Raw genomic sequence first — 13,871 nt, 5'->3', positions numbered from 1 at the left:
TTTTTGTGGCGCTGCCATAAATGTTCTTTCTCGATGTAACCGAGTCCAAATGCCCATTGAATCCAGTTTCTTTCGAAATGTTCGCTCGAGAATCAGGGTGAAATGGCTGTGCGTTCGCCAACAGCACAAATTCGTGTCTGGTTTGGATCCGATTGGGTGAAATTAGAAATGTTTTGAGAAGCGGTTTTAGGCACGTCAGTCCGGAACTGCGCTGCTGCTACGGTCGCATTCTCGAATCCTGCCTCGGGCATGGATGTGTGCGATGTCCTTAGGTTAGTTAGGCTTAAGTAGTTCTACGTCTAGGGGACTGATGACCTCAGATGTTAAGTCCCATAGTGCTTGAAGCCATTTGAACCATTTTTGAGAAGTCTAAAAAAAAAAAAAAAAGGCTCCAGGCCGAGACAACGTAGGACCCAAGCTGTTAAAATTCGATCTCTAAGGTGCTGTTAAAATGCTCTACCCCTTACTGAAGTATACTTGCCTCGAAGGGAAATTCACAAAGGAGTGGAAAAGTGAATTAGGGTAGAAGTTCCCTAAAAAAGAGAAATTTGTCAGACTGCAACAACTAGTGTATTACTTTGCTGTCAGTGCCCTGTATGATACTCACTAGGGTTATTTTAAATAGGATTTCAGTTTCAGTTGAAAATCGACTGATTAAAGAACAGGCTGGTTCTGCAGTGATTGATTTCGAAAAGCCTTTGATTCTGTGAAACAAAGTGCTGTGACTGGTGTTGAGGAAATATGGTATACCATAAAAGATTCTAAACACCACCAAAGATCCGATGACAGCTGTAGATGTTGTGTGCTCCACAAGGGAAACCTCAGAGATCCAGTTGAGGTACCAATCGGAGTTGTATTTCGTCTCTTACGCTCTTCTTACTTGTCCTTGATACAGTTATGACAAGAGCCAGTTTGTTCCTGTATCTGGGTAGTGTGGTGACAGAAAATGGTTGAACCGCAGAATATCTGAAGAACCGTGTTCATACAACCGTATCCAATATGGATAAGCAGAAACATAAGACGCAAAAGCAAAATTCCTCTTTTTAATACAAATGTGAAGACTGTGTTTCTATACGCCAGTGAAAGTTGGTAAGTACACAAAAAGATAACATCAGCAGTTATGGTGCTTCATGAATATCTGGTGGCCAGAAAGAATAGTAATGAGGAACTATGGAAGAAAACTAAACAGACACCAATAGAAGGACAGATGCCTTAGAGACAGTGAAGATGGGTGGGGGAGTCATTGAGAAGCTCGGTTGGAGCATGTGATGATACAGTTAAATTCAAATTGCAATGCCTGAAATTTTTTGTATTTATTTAAACAGTATCGATTGAAATTCGACGGAGTAAAAAAAATGGTTCAAATGGCTCCGAACACTATGGGACTTAACATCTTAGGTCATCAGTCCCCTAGAACTACTTAAACCTAACTAACCTAAGGACATCACACAACACCCAGCCATCACGAGGCAGAGAAAATCCCTGACCCCGCCGGGAACTGAACCCGGGAACCCTGGCATGGGAAGCGGGAACGCTACCGCACGACCACGAGATGCGGGCACGGAATAAAATGATCGATCTTAAACTAAAGGTCAGTGTTATGGAGACCGCTATAACTATATGAAAATCTAAAAATCTAACGTCTGTGATAAATTTTCGTTGGAAGGAGAGAGTATTTTATGAAAAATTAATAATTTTATGAATATGAAAATGAATGTTAAGTTATAAATGTACTACGTGTAACATTTTAAGAGTATTAGAACATGTAATTCATTTAAACAAAATGAAATAGTGAAGTTAGGGAATCCACTATGGATTTTCGAACGCCAGTCTTTTTTTTTTTTTTTTTTTTTTTTTTTTTTTTTTTTTTTTTTTTTTTTTTTTTTTTTTTGGAAGGCCTTTGGGCGAGCACCGCAAGGCAAGAATAACGGGAAACCAGAGCAGTTACAGTCGAACTTAGACATTGTATGCATCATGACGTGTGATGTCTGGCGATATGATCCTTAAGCAATAACAATTCGGAGTGCAAGTTGAAAGGTCTCTGTTGGATTCCTTTCATGTTAATTTCTTAAATCTGTTGTCATTTACGGCATAAATTCCGCTTCTAAATTTACTGTGCTGTTTCTGGCTATCTGGGAGGAGACTGAGTAGTGGAACGTGTTACTTTTACACATAAACAAGAACGATCTGTCACACTACTACACTTTAAAACACAGTTTATATGTAATTCATGTCACAGAGTCTCATACGGAACCTACATCCGCTTGCTTTTATATACTGTATATGATAAGATACTGTCATCCCCCTTCCCTTCTGTGTGAGAGGATGAATGAGCAAATGTATTTCTAGTTGCATGCTTGATGGTAGCAGACAAGCCTGTCTGCTAGAGAACAGTAGGACCAACGTCGGAACAGGTAGCTACGCTTTCTAAAAGCAAAGAGGTTTCTATCCTTAGTATTGTCCTGTCCGTCATTTGTCATGTTGGTATAGGAAGCTGCCTCTCTGGTCACTTCCGTTTTGTGTACGGAAGCGCCCTTGGTAGGAGCCCAAGTCAGTCTGTCCGTGGCGATCGTCTGAAGTGGTAAGATCTCCGGCTAAGCGCGTGTCTGCTAAGTCCGTAGGACAATGGATTTCTTAAGTTCCGCCTAACTGAAAATTCAATCAACTTTATTTCAGGTTTAGCTCTAAAATATCTAATGTTATCTTAAATTGCAGAGTATTTCGAGTGTGAAGTTCAGAATATCTTCCAGTAGTTGCTTTGTCACTACTTTGTGAGTAAAGTGGAACCACGTGTTGATCAGTAGCTCTAACTAAGATCATCAATCTTAAATGCGAATCTGCGTGAGATTATAACGTCTCGTCTTAACAATATTTTTCAATATAGCAACTTTTCTTTATGTTCAACCCACGTGGGGTGTAGTTTGTGAGACCAGTACCACGTGCTTATACAATTTTTTGACCCGTCAGGTTAATAGTAAGACGATAGTAACCAGTTCGAGGTTCTTCTTTTGTAAATTGCTTTTAGATCTAATTTATTTTAATTATCAAAATTATTGTGGATTTACAATCTTTGTGTAAACCAAGTTGACCACGTGAAGCATCCGGTGTAATCATCAAAGTAGCCCTCAGCTATTCTTTTCGGGAAGATTTCACAGAGAGTTAGTATGAATTTAGTATACCAGTGTGTGGTAATTACATGACGGACAGGATTGCGCTACGAACGCAACTTCTTTGGGTGAAAATTGAATCGGTTGGTTGTGGTTAATTTCCTCTTGCATATGTTTCAACGTTCTTCGTGTGTTATTTTATGAATGCAGTGTTGTATGCAGTGTCCCAATCTTGGCTCCATATTTGGTGTGTTCCGTAAGATTACAATCTCATATTTTCACAATCCTAAATAAGGCACCAGTTTAGTTATGAATCAAGTTTAACATGCTGAAATTTCAATGATCAATGTTGAAATAAATTTCCAAATATAAACTGATTTATTTCTTTTTATTTAAATTCTCTTTTTTATATATGTATCACCGGTTTTCGTATGACTATTAAAAGATTATAATTAATGTTAGTCTGGTTGGAAATTTGGTAAGCTAGACTGGATACCTGGTGAAACAGTTGCTCAGTAATGCAAGGTTAACTTCCCCAGACAGCTCACAGCTTTTAACCCGCTTTTATTGTCTGTCAGCACCGCCTTCATAACAAATTAATGCAACAACGTTACAAAGTGCTTAATAATTGGCGTGGCAGTGGTTTATACAATGAAGCGCAAAAGAAACTGCTACATCTAGCTAATACCGTGTAGGGCTCCCGCGGCCACGCAGAAATGCCGCAACACGTCATGGCATGGACTCGACTAATGTCTAAAGTAGTGTTGGAGGGAACTGACATCATGAATCCTGTAGGACTGTCCATGAATCCGTAAGAGTACGAGGGGTGGAGATCTGAACAGCTCGTTCAAAGGCATCCCAGATATGCTCAATAATATTCATGTCTGGAGAGTTTCATGGCCAGTGGAAGTGTTTAAACTCAGAAGAGGGTTCCTGGAGCCATTCTGTAGCAATTCTGAAAGTGTGGGGTGTCGTGTTATGCTGTTGGAATTGTCAACGTACGTCGGAATGAACAATGAACATGGATGGATGCAGGTGATCAGACAGGATTCTTCCGTATGTGTCACCTGACAGGGGTCCCATATCACTCCAACTGCACACGCCCCACACCATTACAAAGCCTCCACCAGCTTGAACAGTCCCCTGCTGACATGCAGGGTCCATGGATTTATGAGCTTGTCTCCATACCCGTACACGAGATCTGAACAGCTCGTTCAAAGGCATCCCAGATATGCTCAATAATATTCATGTCTGGAGAGTTTCATGGCCAGTGGAAGTGTTTAAACTCAGAAGAGGGTTCCTGGAGCCATTCTGTAGCAATTCTGAAAGTGTGGGGTGTCGTGTTATGCTGTTGGAATTGTCAACGTACGTCGGAATGAACAATGAACATGGATGGATGCAGGTGATCAGACAGGATTCTTCCGTATGTGTCACCTGACAGGGGTCCCATATCACTCCAACTGCACACGCCCCACACCATTACAAAGCCTCCACCAGCTTGAACAGTCCCCTGCTGACATGCAGGGTCCATGGATTTATGAGCTTGTCTCCATACCCGTACACGTCCATCTGCTCGATACAATTTGAAACGAGACTCGTCCGACCAGGCAACATGCTTCCAGTCATCGACAGTCCAATGTCGGTGTTGACGGGTCCAGGTGGGGCGTAAAGCTTTGTGTCGTGCAGTCATCAAGGGTACTCGAGTGGGCCTTCTGCTCCGAAAGCCCATATCGATGATGTTTCGTTGAATGGTTAGCACGCTGACACTTGTTGGTCGCCCAGCAGTGAAATCTACAGCAATTTGTGGAAGGGTTGCACTTCTGTCACGTTGAACGATTCTCTTCAGTCATCTTTGCTCCCGTTCTTGCAGGATCTCTTTCCAGCGGTAGCAGTGTCGGAGATCTGGTGTTTTACCGGATTCCTGATATTCACGGTACACTTGTGAAATGGTCCTACAGGAAAATCCTTACTTCATCGCAACCTCGGAGATGCTCTGTCCTACCTCTAGTTTGTAGACTATAATACCAAGTTCAAACGCACAGAAATCTTGATAACCTGCCATTGTGGCAGCAGTAACCAATTTAACAACGGCGCCAAACACTTTTTGTCTCATATAGGCGTTGCCGACAAGAGCGCCGTATTCTGCCTGTTTACATATCTCTTTATTTGAATACGCATACCTATACCAGAAAGGTATCACGTAGATTATATAATGGTAAGAAGAGATTTAGGAACCAAATTTTAAATAGTAAGACATTTCCAGGGGCAGATGTGGACTCTGACCACAATCTATTGGTTATGAACTGCAGATTAAAACTGAAGAAACTACAAAAAGGAGATGGGACCTGGATAAACTGACTAAACCAGACGTTTTAGAGAGTTTCAGGGAGAGCATAAGGTAACAATTGACAGGAATGTGGGAAAGAAATACAGTAGAAGAAGAATGGGTAGTTCTGAGGGATGCAGCAGTGAAGGCAGCAGACGATCAAGTAGGAAAAAAAACGAGGGCTAATAGAAATCCTTGGGTAACAGAAGAAATATTGAATGTAATTGATGAAAGGAGAAAATATAAAAATACAGTAAATGAAGCAGGCAAAAAGGAATACAAACGTCTCGAAAATGAGATCGACAGGAAGTGCAAAATGGCTAAGCAGGGATGGCTAGAGGACAAATGTAAGAATGTAGAGGCTTATCTCACTAGGGGTAAGTTAGATACTGCCTACAGGAAAATTAGAGAGACCTTTGGAGAGAAGAGAACCACTTGTATGAATATCAAGAGCTCAGATGGAAAATTTAGCATTGGAGGGCAGCGCGGAGGGTAAAAATCGTAGAGGGAGACCAAGAGATGAATACACTAAGCAAATTCAGAAGGATGTAGGTTGCAGTAGGTACTGGGAGATGAAGAAGCTTGCACAGGATAGAATAGCATGGAGAGCTGCATCAAACCAGTCTCAGGACTGAAGACCAGAACAACAACAACAACCTATACCAGTTTCTTTGGCGCTTCAGTGTGTTTCCTGAAGGCGTCTTCAGTTTATTTTGAGTCGGAAAGCAAGAAAATCCGACTGGTTTTATATGATGGAATAGGGAGCTGACGACACGGCAAGTTAACATGGCTACCGGAAGTGGGTGGTAATTATTAATTAATTCCATCACTGGAGACGTGAAGAGCCTATCCAAATTTTCATACAGCAAGCACCAGCTTCAATGCCAATATGACTGCAATGAATGAAGTAAGACTTTCCGTATTAACAGTCTTGATCAGTGTATCAGAATGTTACAGTCAACCCCATGGTTTGCCAAAGTTCTAATATAGTTTTGTTAAAATTACGTGTTCGAATCATTGTCCCAAAGTCATATACCCACCCAGAGTTCTCTCCCCGTTTTGTTAAACGTTAATTTTGTGTCTCTCTGTATGGTCAAAAGATCTTAGTGATTGGTGTTATGACAATCTTGCAGTGCCATATAAAAGTAACTTCCAAGAATAATTGTTTACTTTTAATTTTGAAGAGATAAGAAATGTGGTTGCTTTGATATGTCATTATGAAGTTAAATTGAATGAGATATTTTACCTTTAAATTTGCTGTATTAGACTATTTACGTTATGTAATTATTCAAAGCAATAATGGCAGCCATTAGGCCATGTAAGAATATCTCAGTCTGTATCCATCGTGTTTCCAAGTAAAATTGTTGCCACAAAAGGTATTAAAGTAAAATTACTTCTGGCACATTAAAAGAATATAAACCGGAATAAAGTACTGAAATTGCTCCTTCAGAGGTGGCGACCGAATCGGGTTTCGTACATACGGAATTCTTTCAGTGGATCTGATGTTGTAAGGTAATGCTACATATCTGTAAGCAGTAGCTTGCTGATGCGGATAAAACCAAACCCGTTTAGCCATATAAAGTGTTCCTTGTGTGATAATTTGTGCTGTGTACCAATCCTGAATATCGAACCGCGTTATCCGCACCTCTATTTGGAGGGAAGTTTAAAACATAAATAGGTGCCTCGCTAATAATAGTATTCCGTTAGGTAACGTATGTCAAAATTTGTATTAGAGATTGTGGTTAATGCTAGAAAAAACAGTATAATATAGTGCAATTTCAATGAAAATGATCTACTGGGAGAAAAAAAGTGTATTCTTCTGGGAAGCGACACGTGGGAGGGACGAAGGTTCGTCTTTTTTGTGAGGTAGTCCTGGCAGGTAGCCGTACTCTCGTGAAGTACCGTAAACCCAACTGCTAAATGGATTAACTTTCTGTATCGCGGCCAATGCTACAGAACGACGCAGAAATTATTCTGCATATTATTACCCCTATATTAAGCACTGTTACCGATTCATCCAGCTAAATATTGTCACGTTCGTAGTCGAAAAACATTATTTCCCTTGCAACGTAACGATAAAATCGGTTCGGTTACACGAGACTCGGACATTTAAAATACACAGGCGAATCGGTCACACGTGGAATCTGCGGGTTCGATTACAAGCAGTCGGAAACAAGGCGTTGGAATGGAATCCGAAAGGAACAAGGAAGAGAAGCAGAAGAGGACGATGGAAGGGAAAGAAAGGAGAAAGTTGGCAAGACCTGGATAAAACTGAGAGGAATGGCGAAAGACAGGGATGGATTGCGAGTCCTCCAGCATGCGATATGCCACACTAGAGGCCAAAGGAATTAAGTGAAATAAGTTGAATCCGATTATCGTTGGCAATATCGTCTCTGGTCCCTGCCTGTGATGTTTTTACGGTCGTTTTTGTAGATCCATCATACAGACAAGGATGCAGGATTGCGGCTGACAAGTAACTCGTATGAAAAGGACACCAACAGCCGTAATTCTTCTTAAAACATTTTATTATTTAGGCAGTCGGTTTTGACCCTTCATTAGCGTTACCTTAATGCCCCTGTGCGAAAAATGAATGATGGAGACATTCAAAGATTGTTGCACACAGACTATGTACTATATTTTACTGGTTGTCGTTGTCCTCTATTTATTCGACGAGTACTCTCCAAACGTACTACAACATGTGTGAGGACGAGTGGTCACCGAAGATCTTCGTGATTACTCCGTTAATTCATTGTCATGTCTTACTGCTACGGTGGAGGGTGACATGAACATATGATGCCAGTTTGATCCAATCTTCAGGGCTCCAGGGCGACCAGTGCGAATCAGCACTCACCATTAATGCAAGACTACGTGTTGCCCTTACTGTCCTGAACTATGTCGATACAGACAGTGTCTGAGTGTAACCTGGCTAGTACATTCTGCAGATTTCTCATCCACTGAAAGTGTATGCTCATGGGTTGCTGAGAGATTGCAAACTATCATTCGCCAGTCACTACGTATCTCTTGCGGAGCCATGGACTTGACATTAGCACTGATATAATTACACACTGTACGCCTGTTGTAATATCGCTCACTGTGATATCAACAGCCACCTGTCTGGTGAGTCGTGGCTAAGCCTCCGTGGTGCGTTTTTCATGTAGTGTTGATACCGCGGGTGCAGAACTTGTCTAAGTAACTGAAATTCTTGCTACAGAAATTGTGTATTACATATATGAGTATTAATGTCTCAGTACTGGTAATTAATTTGAGAATATTAATTCCGATATCGTGAGAACAACAATCCAACCACGTCGGGACGGTTACGGGACAAGTAATGAGTACTGAATAATATCCGTTTGAACATTAAAAGTGAGAGAGAGACATAAAATCCAGATGACGACGTATCATAAGCGTAGATACTTTTCGTCGAGATGTCTTGCCGCTGAATCATCGACGTATCATAAGCGTAGATACTTTTCGTCGAGATGTCTTGCCGCTGAATCATCGAACAACTTCTTTGCGACCGGTCACGAGTATGCTCGTGAAAATACAAACAACTACACGAGAACGGATTAATTGTAATTGCAAGCGCTGTATGACTCATTGTTTGAACAGTTGTCTGGTCGTGCACCAAGCATTTGAACCAAATTATTTTGTGTTTCGACAACAGACATTCCAACGGACTACGTGTCAGAAGTACCAGTGAAAGATTATATCGATTATCGACATATTAGTTGCGAAAAATGCAACCCAAAACTTAAAATGCTGCACTAGCACAGTATATTTGGACCAAGTCAAATACATTTGGAGCTCATTGTGTGAGTATCACCTTAACCTGTTAAACGAGACACATTAGAGGATTCGTGGGAGAAGCAAGAAGACAGCTGCGGAATAACCGGCGGTGTTTAGGTACGCGGTCGTAAAACATCCGACCTTTGCTCTTGTGAATTGTGCAGTGTACGAAGTAAGAAGGCAAGATGAAGTACGTTGCTTATACCCTCGGCATCTTACAACCTCAGTTGTTGAAATGATGTTATTTATTTAACACAGACTGTTTCGGGACTACGTTATCCCATTATCAAGTTCTTAAAATTAATATACCATTGTTGACTGCTCCTTAAGGCACATTCATTTTAAGAAATTGATTGTGGAATAATGTAGTCCCGAAACATGTCGTGTTACATAAATCATACATTTTTGACAAATGGTGCGTAATAATCTCTATACTGTTACCAGCATATGTCATCGAAACTCATTTCGAATTAGTGGTCCACCATGTCAGAGCCTACCTTGTTGCCGGGGATGGCAGCGTTGGGCACTATTTTCGCACCAAAATCATGTACAAGTTTAAAAATGAATTCTTAGTACAATTCTGTACACACAAAGAAACAAAATTTCCTTTTTCTTGCCATCCCTGCTGATTCTGTAAATGTAAAGGCCTGCTATGTTTAAGTTAAGTATTACAATATATCCATTAAAACTAACAGCAATCTCACTTTAGTAAAAATAATAAAAGAGAACTTATTATCATCATATAGTTCCAAGAATAGAATTTCAGTTATGTTTCCTTTCTTGTATTTCGTCACAAAATCCTTCCAATTGGTCCGCAGACACCCTGATATTTAGTAAAGTTCTTCTCAAAGTCTTTGCCATAATTGAGGCTAATACCATGTTGTATATAACTGGAATAGGATGCTTCTTGTAAAGTTTTCTCATTTATTGTTCTCGATCCTTCTGGATTCTTCCCGTTGAAAGCCATAAACTTTGTATTACTTACAGATAGAATTGAATTATAGTGTGTTGTGTTTTGGCTCAATCTATATACTGCTCTTTGAAAATTATCTTCTGTTTCATGTATAATTACCGTATCATCAGCATGCAATAGAGTATTTAATGTTACGCTGCATCCAATTTTGATTCATTACTGTATTTCAACTTACTACTACATAACTTGGTGGTAAATATTTAAATTAAATAAAGTCCTTGATAGACTACACACTTGTCGAACACACTAGTTCATTAAAAATTCATTCGAAATTTTCGAACCTAAACTTATGAACTATTTTTGCATTTGTATGCAGACTCTTTATGGTACTAATAACTTGTTTAGGAAAAACTTCTACTCCTAATATTTTCCACGAAGTGCTCTTTTTACCTCATCAAAGACTTCCTCATAATCAATGAATACTAAATGAGATTCTAAGCCAAACTTCCAACGTTTTTCAGTAATATATATCTTATAAACATGTTAACATTGCACGAACATCCCTTCCCGAAGACTGACTGTGCATTTGAAATTATTTAAATTTCGATAGCTTGCAATCACTGATTAAGAATTTTCCTGCAAAGTTTATATCCACCATTTGGTAAACTTTTTCCTTTATAGTTTCCTGTCTCTTTCCTATCGTCTTTTTGTAAATATAAAAATAACGTTAGCCGTGTTTCATTTTTTAGGTACGGAGCAGGTCTTATCAAACACATATTCAAAAAATTTAAGAAACCAAAATTCTAAAATGATTCCTCGGCACTTAACTAATTCAACATTTATTCCATCTAGGCCAGCAGCTTTTTTATTTAGTGGAATGAGCTGGTTATCCATACGCACAATAGTGTACAATTCAAAGTCTCTAAGGGTATAGCAGAACTAACAAAAAAAAATTGAAAGGGATGAAATTGAAGGAAGTGCAGAAATAGCAATATCATTACAGCAATATGTGGAGGAATTAGCAACTACTATGACTGACGTAACGTAATCCTAGAGGCTACAATATCCAGAGTAGCTTCCAGAACCTTGCAGATCTGGAAACAAATCAGCGGTGTAGTGGAATATTTCCCACTAGATAATACGTGTGATAGGTTTGGTCAGTACTGGGCTCTCAGGAAAAACCACTGCCACTGGGACTGAACTCCGTGGTCAAGAACTGTCAATCACAGGGTTTACTGTCAACCACGGCGGGTTTTAACAGTCAATAGACAGGTTACAGAACAGGAAACCGCTTGCTAATTCTGTGACGGACAGCAGCATTTAGAACCACCTACTGGCAATGCTGTATAGAACCCAAACCATCGTACACTGTCCGGACACCCTATGCTATTCGCAGTTAACTGCCAGATAGCTCGTGGGGCAGACCAGCTGGTATAAAAGGAGGCGGGGAATATTGTGTTGTCAGCTGAGAAGCAGTGAAACCAGAACCTGCCAGCAGAGTGCTGTCACTGCGAACATTGTTGCCACTGGATGTCGGCCGAGCAACAAATCCATAAGGGACACCTCAGACCGTTCCAAAGGCGTCCATGGCGACTGTTGGTGACGTCATTGTGAGGTGGAAACGCGAAGGGACGTCCAAAGCTAAACCAAGATGAGGTAGACCTCATGTACTGATGGACAGCGATCGACGAGAACTGCAGAGGGTTTTCTTAGAAACCTCATAGAATTACCCGCCACTTGCAAAGTAGTACCGGAAGTCCAGCTAGCACAACGAATGAACGTGCTACAGACAACTATTAATATCACCATTGTTTGCCTTGATGTTGCAACCTGTATGTGTCATAAGGTATATAACTAAATTTACATGCATACATGTTATATAAGTGGAATCCAAACCCACTTTTATAGTGTTTTCTGTCCTCCCAGGATCCGATGATGGCGGCTTTAGTTTCGCCGAAAACGGTAATCATGGAGTAAAAATAATTCTTGCGATATTAGCTGCCAGTTTATTGTTTTGCAAGCATCTAAATCGCTCCCACATGAGCACAATGTGCTCCCTACAAAATAGTATTTATTCCAAGCCAGGCAGTGGGAAACATTTATACCCTCTTACCTGTAAGAAAACTGTAAAAAATCTGTTGCATATTACGTTTAAGAAAATGCGCCTAGTACATAATGTGATACCGAAATACGCTAAGATTAAAATACGAGGGTAAGTCAAATGAAAACCTTAAATATTTTTTAAAATATTATTTATTGTGCAGAAGCGGTACAAAGCTGTATCACTTTTCAACATAATCTCCCCCACGCTCAATGCAAGTCCTCAAACGGTTACAAAGTGCGTAAATTCCTTTAGAAATAAGTTATTTTGGTAGTCTTCGCAACTCATGCACCGCGTGGCGTATCTCTTATGAGAGCGGAACGTCTTTCCTTCCACTGCGTCTTTGAGTGGTCCAAACATATGGAAATCACTTGGAGCAAGGTCTGGTGAGTATGATGGATGCGGAAGACACTCAAAATGCAGGTCTGTGATTGTTGCAACTGTTGTACGGGCAGCGTGGGGCCTTGCATTGTCATGTTGCAAAAGGACACCTGCTGACAGCAATCCACGTCGCTTTGATTTGATTGCAGGCCGAAGATGATTTTTTTTTAGGAGATCTCTGTATGATGCACTGGTGACAGTGGTCCCTATAGGCATGTAATGCTCCAAAATGCCGCCTTTTTCGTCTCAAAAGAGAGTCAGCGTAGCCTACCTTGCTGATGGTTCTGTTTGAAACTTCTTTGGTTATGGTGATGAGGAATGGCGCTATTCCTTGTTCGCTCTTTTCGTTTCCGGTTGGTGAAAGTGAACCCAGGTTTCGTCCCCAGTAACGATTCTTGCAAGGAAGCCATCACCTTCTCGTTCAAAGCGCCGAAGAAGTTCTTCGCAAGCATCAACACGTCGTTCTCTCATTTCAGGCGTCAGCTGCTTTGGCACCCATCTTGCAGACACTTTGTGAAACTGGAGCACATCATGCACAATGTGGAGAGCTCACCCATGACTAATCTGTAAACATGCTACAATGTCATTCCGTGTCACTCGGCGGTTTTCCTGCACTGTGGCTGCAACTGGTGCAATGTTCCGTGGATTCACAACTCGTTGTGCCTGACCTGGACGAGGAGCATCTTCCACTGAAGTCACAACATTTGCGAACTTCCTACTCCATTCTTAGAGTTGCTGCTGTGACAAACCTGCATCATCGTACTGAACCTTCATTCTTCGATGAATTTAAAGAGGTTTCACACCTTCACTACGCAAAAACCGAATAAAAAAAACGCTGTTCTTCCCTGGTGCAAGTCGCAAGTGGAGCGGCCATCTTTATACTGATACTGCGATGGTATGTGTGCATCTGCACTATGCTGCCACCTACAGGCATTTCTGCGCGATGTTTGTAGCACGCTTACCAAGTTACAGGATAACGGCGCCAAATTTCGATTTGTTATTACAAATTCAAGGTTTTCATTTGACTCACCCCCGTAAAAAACGCCACTATAGTGGCGCAAGCAGTGAAATGCAAAGCTGAAAATTTTATGGGTCAAGACACAAATTCGTCTTTTGTATAAAGAGGTGACTCTTATGTCCACAAAACCAAATCAAGTTGAAAGTGATTTGTCCCTAATACTATCCGATACGCAGTTGCGTAGACCGCGTAATTTTGCTAACTTTAAGGTCAGCAATGAAAGAAAACAGGTGCAG

Source organism: Schistocerca gregaria, chromosome 3 (genome assembly GCF_023897955.1).
Source record: "Schistocerca gregaria isolate iqSchGreg1 chromosome 3, iqSchGreg1.2, whole genome shotgun sequence".
Taxonomy (NCBI): Eukaryota; Metazoa; Arthropoda; class Insecta; order Orthoptera; family Acrididae; genus Schistocerca; species Schistocerca gregaria.
The sequence above is the reverse complement of the archived record's forward strand: the minus strand, read 5'-3'. Positions refer to the sequence as shown.